The sequence below is a fragment of the Monodelphis domestica genome, chromosome 6 (assembly GCF_027887165.1).
Source record: "Monodelphis domestica isolate mMonDom1 chromosome 6, mMonDom1.pri, whole genome shotgun sequence".
Classification (NCBI taxonomy): domain Eukaryota; kingdom Metazoa; phylum Chordata; class Mammalia; order Didelphimorphia; family Didelphidae; genus Monodelphis; species Monodelphis domestica.
Genome location: NC_077232.1, coordinates 190,598,025 through 190,610,537, shown reverse-complemented (window position 1 = coordinate 190,610,537; position 12,513 = coordinate 190,598,025). Strand labels below are relative to the sequence as shown.

General features: G+C 37.0%; 1 pseudogene; it reads left to right on the top strand.

Moving 5' to 3' along the window:
• Positions 1-11,529: 11,529 nt before the first annotated feature.
• On the top strand, positions 11,530-12,300 carry LOC100619899 (voltage-dependent anion-selective channel protein 2-like; annotated as a pseudogene).
• The last annotated feature ends 213 nt before the right edge of the window (positions 12,301-12,513 follow it).

Sequence of the window (12,513 nt, the reverse complement as noted above, 5' to 3'; positions counted from 1 at the left end):
CATTTTTAAATTTAAACTGTAATTATAGAAAATCATGTTATTGTATGGAAAGTGAGGCTGAGTGAGGGAAAGAAGATGGGGACTTCAGTTGGATACCAGTTCCCAGGGAGAAAGGGCAGGAGGGAGGTGGAAAGGGAGAGAGGAAAGAAAGAAGGAAGGGAGGAAGGAATAAAAAGTCTTTAAAAATATAATTCAATCAAAATACATTCATTTAACATCTACTGTTTTGAAGCACTATACTAGATGCTGGGATTATAAAGACAAAAATGTAAAAGCCTCAGGATGTTTGCTTTCTTCTAGTGCAGTACAACATGTAAAAAATTAAAGAAAAACAAAATTATTTAAAAGGAAAGAAAGCACTAATAACTAGGGGATCAGAAAAGACTTCCTGTAGGTCACAGCACATAAGCAAAGTCATCAACAAGTCAACAGGTGTCCAAAAAGTGGTACGTAAGTGTAATGGCTTATTGCTGCCATGATAAATAATGAAAAATTTGAAAAGATTTCTGTGAACCTAGGAAAAGGAAGGAAGGCAGAACCTCAAGCACAAAGATACACATTGAATGGGTAGACTCTAAATGATCACCCTAGTGCAAACATAACAATATGGAAATAGGTTCTGATCAAAAACACATATAAAGCCCAGTGGAATTGAGCATCGGCTTCTGGGAGGGATTGGGGGGAGAGGAGGAAAAGAGCATGATTCTTGTAACCAAAGAAAAATATTCTAAGTTGACTAAATAAAATTTTAAAAGATACAAATTGACTCTAATAGCAAAAGAAAATAGTACCAAAAGACAGCTCATTGCAAAAATCAATTGTGGTCTTAAAAAGTAAATTATGAAGCACACTTTGCCTCAGTAAACAGAGGAGTTATGGAATGTTGTGTATATGGTTGTTTTGTCAGTCTTGCTTATCTATTTCTGTTCATCAAAAGGGAAGGTTCCCAAAGTGGGTATGCTGGGAAGTAACCATGGAATAAATACTTTGAGAGATAAAAAGGAAATATACTTGTACAAAAATATTCATAGCTGCACTCTTTGTGGTACAAAAAAAAATGGAAAATGAGGGGATGCCCTTCAATTGGGGAATGGCTGAACAAATTGTGGTATATGTTGGTGATGGAATACTATTGTGCTCAAAGGAATAATGAACTGGAGGAATTCCATGTGAACTGGAATGACCTCCAGGAATTGATGCAGAGTGAGAGGAGCAGAACCAGGAGAACATTATACACAAAGACTGATACACTGTGGTACAATCGAATGTAATGGATTTCTCTACTAGCAGCAATGCAATGATCCAGAACTATTTGGAGGGACTTTGTAATAGATGCTAATACTAGGAGATTTGTGGTAACAGGACAGGGGCAACTGGAAGCCAGATAGGGGCAAGACTGGATCTTAAACTTCTCCCCCCAGACCACTTCCTGTCCCTTCCCCAGCTGATCTAATGGCTCTTTCTCAAGAATGGTCAGCTTCAAGGTTCTTCCCAATAATCAATCCCACAATTTAGATCTTTTAACTACAGGGGGTTTTTCTTTAAGGTAAAGGAAGTAGGGAGATGGGAGGGGGGGGTGAGAGGGAAATAGGTTTCCCTGATCTCCCATGATTTCCTGTTGATTGAAGATTTTTTCACAAGGTATTCAACTCAGGAAACAAAGTTAATTACTCTTAAGGGAGATATTGACAGGGAAAAGGTTTGGCTAAGTTTCTTCTGAGCTAGACTTCAAAAGTTCTCTCAGTACTCAATTAGATGAACAATCAATGACCAAGAGAATTGGTTTCACCTTCCTCCCTTAACAGTCAGAGAGAAAAGACCCCAGTCCAAGCAGCTAGGCTCCTAACTGCCCCCTGTCCAGATTCTATTGGAATCTTGTCTCCCTCTGGTTGATTGGCAATTCACCAAAGTTCCAATCTCTTGCTTTTTCTTGCAAATCCATCTTGTGTTGCAATCTCTTCCTTACAATTTAAAAGAAAGAACGCTATCCATAACTGTGGAGAAAGAACTGTGGGAGTAGAAATGAAGAAGAAAACCATAGGATCAATCACATGGTTTAATGAGGATGTTATTGGAATTTTTATGTTAAAAGATCACTCTATTGCAAATATGAATAACATAGGAATGGGTTTTGAACAATGATACATGTATAACCTAGTGGAATTGTTTGTCAGCTCTGGGAGGGGGAGGGAAGGGAGGTGGAAAAAATCATGAATCATGTAACCATGGAAAAATATTCTAAATAATTTTTTAAAACTTTGAAAAAACAAAGCCAATAATATCTTCAAATATCATGGAAATCCTGACCATTCTTTCTATTTCAGAATTTGCCCTTTAACTTCTTAGTCATTCTTTCTGTGGCTTAATTTTCTACATGGCATTGACTTGACTAGACTTACAAATCAAAGAAATTGAGTGTAATTCATTTTTTCAGAGACTTTTTTCTAGATTCTAAAATAACATGTGAATTCTGCATTTGGTTTTATATCATCTAACTATTCAATTAAAACCTTGAGCAGTAGGCTGAACTAGTTGAACTGTACAGTTGAGATCTTATTTCCATCCAGGGCAGGTATAGAATTAGAGATTGTAAATGCTAGATGTGACCTTAATGGTTACCTAGTACAACCTTCTATCCATTACAGATAATCATCCAGATTCCATAATTTTCTAATAATGAGGAACCCTTTAAGTTTCAAGTAATCTCATTCAATCTGAGAAGAGTCCTAATTCCTAGAAAATTCTTCCTCCAATGAACTGAAATCTTCCTCCCTCTAACTTTTATCCATTGGTCTACTCCCTCTGGAGCATCACAGAATAAATCTTACTCTTTTTGTAGATGGAACTTTTAAAAATACTTAAAGACAGAGATCTACTCCCCTTCTCCAACTGTTTTTGTGAGCTAAATATATCTGGTTATTACAAGTGTTCTCTATAAGACATGATTTTCAAGCCTGTTGAATTGCTGTCCTTGATGAGTTCTCGAATTTGCCAATGCATTTCTTAAAAAGCAATGCCACCAGTTGTTGGGTGCATAAAGGAATAAAATGGAGGAATGAAATAATGAAGGTAAGACCAGATGAGAATCATCAAAAGCCAGGGAGGGACAGTTTGTAATGGAAAAATGGAAAAGTGATTAGATGAGTTGAATTAGTTCCCCTCCATATTTGAGAGTCTGTGAATATCAGGAGCCATCCAGCATAAAACTACAAATTATAGGACAGAGATTTGTTATTGTTGTTGATAAAATGTATTTGTGTGCTTATGTTTCAGAGTGTGTTTCTCTTTAGAACCTTCTGATACTGGTAGACACACACCTTTTGGTTGGCTCATTTATTTAAAAGTACATTACCTTTTTATTATGATTTTGTTTTATAATCACACTCCTCCTCTAATATCCTCCACTCTTCTTTGGGACCCAATCATTGGGCTGAAATACTGTTTCTATACCAGCTGGACTGTTGTTCCTTTATAGTCTTTTGGACAAATTTCATACTCTTTCAGGAACTTAGCTACTTTAAAATGGAAGAACACACTACAGTGAAGTGATAAGAAGATTATGAAGTTAATATTGAAACTCTTTGAAATTCTTTTTTCCTCCTCCTGTTTGAGTACTTGATGTAGCTATGATTTCTCTCCTGTAGCTGGAGAGCCACTTTTTCGAATTTCTATGACCTGGTTGGCCTGTCAATTGGAGTACTGCACTCAATTCCAGCAGGACAGCATGTCCTAGGCAGTCATTATATGCCTGAAAGCACAAGAACATAATGGATGAAAAAGTGTCCTTTCTTACATTCTTATCTTGATTTACTGGGCTAAATGTACAAACTTCACATTGTAAATCTAATGGAGAAAACATATGGAAGGAAATTCACTCAGTTCCCAGAAAATCACTTTTAAATAAAATCTAATTTCAATCTAAGTACATTCTAGTAGCTTGGCTCTTAACTACTGCACCCCTAGTCCTTCTTATTTTGTCTTCTTTTGTTTGGTTTGGTGAATTTTACATGCATAAAAAGTGCCCAGTTGAAAACCATGAAACCTTAGAGACAGCAAGAACCATCTAATGTTCCTTGGGAATGAGCCTTTTCACGTAAATGATGTGATAAATGATAAAACTCTTAGTTTTGCCCTAAAACATGAAACATCATTTTATTTTAGCCATTTGTTTTTTTCCCAAACCTGTACCCTTTAATATGTGTCTAAATATATGAATATGTGTGTATGTATGTATGTATGTGTGTATACCTATAAATATGGATATCTACAAAGGGATATGTAGATATCATTTTTTAGATATAATAGATAGATATGTATATGTGCACATACATTTATATTTCCTTTGTTTAGGAAAGCCCTGGGGGAAAGTGAGGTGGCTGCATGGATAGAGAGCCAGGCCTGGAGATGGGAGGTCTTGGGTTTAAATCTGGCCTCAAACACTTCTTAGCTGTATGATGCTGGTCAAGTCACTTAACCCCAAGTGTCCAGCCCTTACCCCTTTTCTGCCTTGGAACCAATACTTAGTATCAATTCTAAAATGGAAAAATAAGGGATGAACAAAAAAGAAAACATGAAAGTCTACAGGGCATTTTAGATGGATGGATAGAATATGTGTGTGTGTGTGTGTTTATGCATACACACATATTAATGGGTCTGAGACTCCATTGATGTGACTATTCCTTCCTTGGTGCAGATTGCAACCCTTCCACATCTTATAATATTGTATTTTTCTTTTCAATGTTTTAACCTAATTAATGAATGAATGTAAAACAATATTTAGAGTTTACTTATTCTAAGCATTGTTCTAAGTGCTAGGAATAAGAGTAGAAAAAGACTAATAACACCACACTCGAGGTGTTCACACATAAAAATTCAGCTTTCGGTCAAATAGAAAAGCTTAAAGTTCTAAGGATGCATAAACAGGGCAAATGTCAAGGTCCAAAGGTCCTCACAGCCTAGAGTACTTTAAAGTATAGAGGTAGAACAGATGATAAAGCCTGGCGGATCTTAGGAAGAAGTGGCAGGAAGATAGGTCCTCCGTTGCATCAGAAAGAATACTTATTGATGCCATAGAATCTCCACATGGCATCTATTGAAGACTTGGAGGCTCTGCTCTGGTCCTTTTTATATTCATAAACATCAATGCAAGTAATGGGCTGGCCAACTTTTACCCCCTCCTTCATATGAGATTATCCCCCAAGTTCTTGTGATTATACACAACCTGGATAATGTCTTTAACATTACTTTGTGGGTAAAACTCACAATCAACAAGGCACTGCAAGAGAGTTCTGAATATATTTAACTTTTTCTGGTTAACTCAGAAGCAGCAATAGAAATGTCCTCTGTTTTTACCTTCCAACAAAAGAATGCTACATTTTATTTTTGGTTTTTCTGCTTTATTCAGTGACAAGAAGATGGCTACATCATTTTCCCTATTATCATGATACTTGCCTCCTTCCCTCCCTTCTAGTTTGCTGCTTCTAATCTTCTGTGGCCTAAAAACCCAAATAACCAAGCTTGTCAAGAGTTAAAAGCTAAAAATAATGAAACAAACAAAAGTCCCAGAAACCAAGGAAAACTTTTAAATATGAAAAAAAAGTGGTGATTGGGTAGAGAAAATAGTATTCATCCTTTCTCCTACTTCCCACTCCAAGAAGTGGTAATTGGAGTGATGAAATGTTAGCTACAAAAATCTTTTGCCACATTCTGATGAAACCAAATTCATTCAGTTCACATAGATCCATTTTTTCTTCTATATGAAAAATATATCACAGTTCTTACAAAGTCCAAAACTTTGTATACTTTCCAACTGTAGAATTCATTACAAAGTGGATCTTCCTTAAGTCCACCTTTAACTGAACTTTCATTTGATCCATGGTAGGATTAGTTAGCTGACACGATAAAAGCAATTTCATTCATAACAAATAAGAGCATGATGAATACAGCTATGGCTCTAATGCAGACATATATCACACCCCAAGGACTCACCTACTCTGAGTTCCCACTTTATTTGATATGATATGTACTAGGATGCCAGATACAAAAGGGTTGATTTCATGTCAAGCAAGGTTATGAGCCTCGTGCTATACTGTTTGGTTCATAAACATAGCCCTTGCCCAGCTGCTTGGATTTCTGTCTTCCTGGAACTGCAAAATAGATTAAAGCTAACAACCCAGTCAACCCAGAAGCTTTTGTTTTCCATCATGAACCACCCCAAGTTTTATCTCTTTTGACTAAATGTCAGTGCAGCCTTGAAAAATTCACATTTTGCCTAGAAATATTCTCAGAGAGACTGTCATTGATTGCTTCGTGTGATGCTGTCTTGTGCTCCCTTAAAGACCAAATGCTACAATCAACAAAAATACTTCTTCCTCTGCCTAGCATTTTTGAAGTGTCTATTTGTTATGTCCAGAGACCTACATAAGTGACACTTCAGTTGACCAGAATCTTTTCCTACTCTACTAGGAACAGACAGATGACAACAGAACAGGCTTTTGTCTAAGGGATTTAGTCAAAACAAAAGTTCCTTAGAAAGGCCTACTTATTATGCAGGCTCATTTGTACAAAGAAAAGGTAAGAAATGGTGCTCATAAGCAGACAAATTAACACAGCAGAGGGATTGCTGTTTATAGGATTAATCAATGATACCATCAGTTTGCATTTCAAAGTTTTGTTAATATCCTGAATAATTCATAGCACTTTTGTGGCACTATGTTGAATATAAATGGGCAATTTCTTTATAACCCCAAGTAATTGGTTAGATTAGATAGTCCCTAAAGTCTCATCTGGGGGAGAGCAACTAGGTGGTACAGGGGATAGAATTCCAGATCTGAAAGCAGGCTCATCTTCTTTTCAAATCTAACTTTAGACACTTCTACCCTGGGCAAATCACTTCACCCTGTTAGCTATTTCCTTATATGTAAAAACAAATTGAATCTATAGTGGAAATCCATCTCAGTTCCCTACACCTCCTATGTCAACACATACATGGTAGTAAACTTGATCATGGGTAACTTGAGACACTTCAAGATTTCATCTGAGACACACACACATAGTAGGTGCTTAGTACATGCCAGTCTAATTGACTTATTGATATCACAAAAAGAATTCCTATTCCCATGTGGCTTGGCTCAGAGAGCCTTTGAGTTTCCTTTTAGTTCTAAGATTCTCTGAGCTTATAAGAGTACATCAACCCTTTGAGGTAAGAGATGCTCATATTCCAATTAATAGAAAAGAGAATTCCAGTCTAATGTGGGAAAGTGACTAGACCTTGTTGCTATAGCAGCTAGGTGGTGAAGTGGATAGAATGCCAGATGTGGAAACAAGCTCATCTTCCTTTCAAATCTAACCTCAGACACTTCTAAGCTGTGTGACCCTGGAAAAGTCACTTAACACTGCTTGGCTCAGTTTCTGTGTCTGTAAAATGGGTTGGAAAAGGCAAAGGCAAACATTTCCAATATCTTTGTCAAGAAAACCCCAAAAGGAGTCACAAAGAGTCAGGATTAACTGAAAAGACTACCCAACAACAAATTCTCTTCCATCTCAAATATAGTAGGATTAGATTAGACCTAAAACATGATATCATATAATAAAGATTGCTGCCAGATCAAGAAGTGTTTTTAACTGGGATGTTTAATTTTGGAAAGGGGAGAAGTAACTTGTATTTCTAAATTATTTTTCAGATGAACATGAAGAGTTAGAATGGATGTCCCTCCCTCTGGTTCACTTTCTTTCTATATACAAACCTGAGCTTCAGCATGACAAGAATATTTGCAAGATTGCAAGATTTGCAAGATTCAAATTCCATTGCTGAATATAGTACCAAAGCATTAACAACTGTAGCAATGGGAAGTAAATGTTGCAAGAGATGATTGACAGGGGCTTGAGACCAGAATCTTCTTGAGCCTGGTTGAATCATAACTCCTAGGAACAGTTCCCCAACTGTCACTCTAAACCTGGGAGGTGAAGGAAAAAAAGGTTTGTGGCTGAGACATCTTGAAACCCGTTCATCAAGCTACTGGGCTTTTGAATATCTTCAGGCTATGGTGAGAAGTTATCTTCAGTCTTCTGCTGGACAGCTACTTTGATGAGATCATCTGTGGACATCACACCTGGGACTTCAGTATCTGACTTACCAAGGACTCTCTCTTTGTGAGATTTTGATTCCCTGGTTGGACTTGCCCTTAGGAACTTAGGCTTTAGTTTAGTGTGAGTTAGATAGTGTTGATTTCAAGTGGGTAAAACATTTAGATTTCACCCTTTCCCACTCTCCTTCTCTTCATCCCTTCTCTGTTAAATAAATTCAATAATTTTTTATGTACTGTTTTCCCGCTGTATTACTTTCCTTCCCCCTTTCCAAATTATATCCATTATTAACACAACGTAGCAGTATTAATGGTATACAAGATAGTAGCAGCTTGAGGAAGATACTAACGGGGGAAAACATGAAGATCTCTAAAAGATGTAACCATTATATCACCATATTTTAAGTATATATCTCCCTTTTCCAATATATTGAGACAAAATATAAATTAATACCTAAAGAGAAAATATATTACCTTAGAATGTTTAGTAGCAAATAGAAGACAAGGGGTACTTATCCTAGAATCAATACTAAGAATCCATTTTTAAGACAGAAGAGCTCTAAGGGCTAGGCAATGGGGGTTAAGTGACTTGCCCAGGCTCACAAAGCTAGAAAGTGTCTGATGACAAATTTGAACCCAGGATGTCCTAATTCCAGGCCTGATTCTTTATCCACTGAGCCACTTAGCTGTCCTAGGGTCTGGGGGGTTGTGTTTTTTTGTTGTTTTTTTTTAACCTCATGATTTGTAGTTTCAAATTTTCCAGTGGGCCACCTTCTAGGAAAAGCTTCTTTGAATTTTTGCCTTGCCCCAGTTGCTAATGATTTTTCCTTATTCAAACTATCTTGTAATCAAGTGCTAGATTGTGTGATACAGGATGATAGTTATCATCATTCTTCCAATTTATGTTAATCAGTGTTAAATAAAGTAATACCCATCATAATGAACTTTAAGGTGATATCCAAATGCTTTCATTTATACTGTCACACTCAAAAGAAGTGGGTCTAAGGATGGGATTTGGAAATCCTGTCATTATATAACCTTCTGATGGTAATTCTTTATGACCAGAATTAGTAACTGCAAGGAAAAACATTGAGATGTAGTACATGGAGAACCTGCCTTGGAGCCAAAAAGACCTGAACTCAAGTCCTTCTACAGACAGACTCATCCCAAATATCTGATCATTGGAAAGTCACTTAACCCATAGGTTCCTGACACAATTCCAAGATGATAGGATACAAATGAACTCCTGATCTGCATCTCTGTAGACAATCTCACTCTTACCTCCTCCCCACACTTACAAATTCACAACTCTAGACCCTTCCAAAATATATTTTTTTCAGTAAGTTTTGGGGACAGCTAGTTGGTTCAGTAGACAGAGACCTAGCCCTGGAGTTGGGAGGACCTAGGTTCAAATCTGGCTCCAGACATTTCCTAACTGTGATCCTGGGCAAGTCACTTAACCCCAAATGCCTATCCCTTACTGCTGTTTTGCCTTTAACTGATACTTAGTATAGATTCTAAAACAGAAGGTAAGGTTTTAAAAATAAAAATGAGTTTTTACTGAAGTCTTGCTTCTTACATCACCATAGTTATCCCACTTATCCCCCTCCTTCTCACAGAGAGAAATCTTAAAAATAATTTTAAGAGAAAGAAACTGATCAGCACAACTGAACAATATAGTTTAAAAATTCCAAAACATCTGCAGTGTGTAACACTTGTGAACCTCCTACCTCCATAAATGAATAAATTGCAGAGACCCCTCCTGTCTGTTCATCTGAGTCCTTGACCTCTATAATTTTGCCACGTTCACTGTCAATATTTTGGCATATGGTTATTCTTTCCATTTATATGGTTACATTTACTGTGTATATTGTTTTCCTGTCTTCATTCTATATCAGATCATATAGAACTTTTGGTGCTTTTCTAAATTATCACATACATATAGCACAATAATATTCCATTATATTTATATACCACAATTTGTCTAGTCATTCTCTAATCAATGAGCATATATTTTGTTTCTAATTCTTTGCTATCACAAAACTGTCTGATATAAATGTTTTAATGTAGATGGAGATTGTCTTCTTATGGATAGCTTCCCTGAGGCATAAACCTAGAAGTGGAGTTTTTAGTTCAAAAAGTGTGCACATTTTATTTACTTTATTTGCATAGTTCCAAATTGCATTCCAAAATGGCTGTAATGTTTCACAACTCCATCAATAATGTATTAGTATGCTTATCATTTCACAGCCCCCAAAATTCTGGCTTTTGGCAATTTTTGTCATCTTTGCCAATTGCATGAAGTAAGAAGAAACATCAGGGTTATTTTGATGCCCATTTCTCTTATTATTAGTAATTTGTACCATATTTTTTATTATTGTTGTAAGAGAGAAAAATCAGATTCAGCATGCAAGAATAGCAACCCAAGTGGAGAAGGAGCAAGGGAAGACAGAAATTTCTGAAAAAGAACAGAAGAGTTGAGAAGATTCAAAGCAGTTACTTCACTTCTCTTTGGGAACATCTCAAGGGTGGTTGGTCTAAGAGAAATCTCTGAAGCAGAAAGATTTTCAGGGCATTTGACCATCTGTGAACTCAAACCCCTTGTATCCAGCTGATGAGAAAAGGAGTGGATAGGACTTTGACTATAAAGCCATCCATCCAAAGAAGATTTTCCTCTGTATCCCCTAAACGCTATCCTTGAACTTTGTATTACAAGCTGGGTAGATAGAAGTCAAGACAGCTCTCACAGTTGACCTAGGAGGGTCAGGCAGGAAGTCAAATCCTTCAGGATTTGGGGAGGAGGTAAGTTGTTAACTTTAGGGGTCTCCTACTTCCCACTTTTCACTTCCTTACCCAATAATCCTATTTACCCTATCTTGTGTATGTCCCTTTAGAATAAATAATTATTCCTTAGATCAAGTGCCTACCTCATAATATCTAGGGAGAGAGACCTGAAGCTTGGCTGGAGAGCTACACTTTCTCCTCAAGGAAGAAGAATCCATTTCAGTCTTCAACTTTACATTCAACCCAGTCTCTGAAGAGACATACTCTGTAATTCTGAAGACAACTAGTGCTGGTTTTACTAAGGAAAAGGAGAGGAGGAACAATCTAATCCCCTTCTCTAGCCTTCTTGCTCCATCCCATCTCTCTCACTCTCTGAGATCAAAGTAAACATAGTGGGTGGCTCCATTTCCCCATCCATTACATTGTGAATACCTTTAATTCTTCTTTTAAGAACTATTTGTGTCCTTTTACTACTTGTCTATTGGGGAATGGCTATTAACTATACAAAGATGGATAGAAAGGATTTTTTCCTCCAGCCATGGCAAGTATACCCAGAGCAGGTGCCTAGACAACCAGATCAATTAATTGTATAGGAAGTGGCCCTAAATGTGCTCCCAGTTCTCCCCCCATCCTCAACCTTACCATGTAGTCAGTCATATGCATGCAGTTGTGTCAGCAAGCATATGCTGACCACAGCAAAGCTTCCAGAGATTTTTTCAACAAAGGGGTTAGTTTAGAGTTGGTAAAACTGGATGTGAAAACAAAGTCCTGCAATGGAGTGGAATTCTCATTATCTAGCTCATTTAAAACATACTCTATTAAAGAATGTGGGACTTTGCAGACCGAATATAAATGGTCTGAGTATGGTCTGCCTTTCACAGAAAAATGGAACATATAACAGTCTGGGGACTGAAATTACAATCGAAGATCAGATTTGCCAAGATTTGGAGATGACACTTGATATTACATTCTTAGCAAACACAGAAAAGTAGCAAAATAAAGTCTGCTTTACAAACAAGAATATACAACGTTGGCTGTGATGCTGACTTTGACTTTGCTGGACTTGCAATTCATGGGTCAGCTCTTTTGGGTTACAAAGGTTAGCTTGCAGGATACCAGATGACCCTTGAGAGTGTCAAATCACATTTGACAAGGAATAACTATGCAATGGGTTATAGGATTAGAGACTTTCTGCTGTACACCACTGTCAATGGTGGAACAGAATTTGGAGGTTCAATTTATCAGAAAGTGTGATAATTTGATACTTCTTTAAACTGAGTTTGGACATCAGACACCGGTTGCACTCCTCTTGGCATTATAGGCACATAACAGTTGGATTCCACAGCTTCTATTTCTGCAAAAGTCAATAATTCTAGTTTGATTGGAGTGGAGTATACTCAGACCTTTGAAGCCTAGGGCGAAGCTTTTGTAGTCTTTCCTGATGGATGAGAAGATATCAATGCTTGAAGTCACAGACTCTGGCTTACTTTGAAGTTGGAGGCTTTGTACTGTCAGAAGAAACCTTTGGGGAAGGGATACCAAGCAGAAGATTTGATCATAAAAAATATTGCTTTTCTTTTTTTAAAACCCTTCCTTCCATCTTAGAATCGATACTGTGTATTGGTTTCAAGCAGAAGAGTAATAA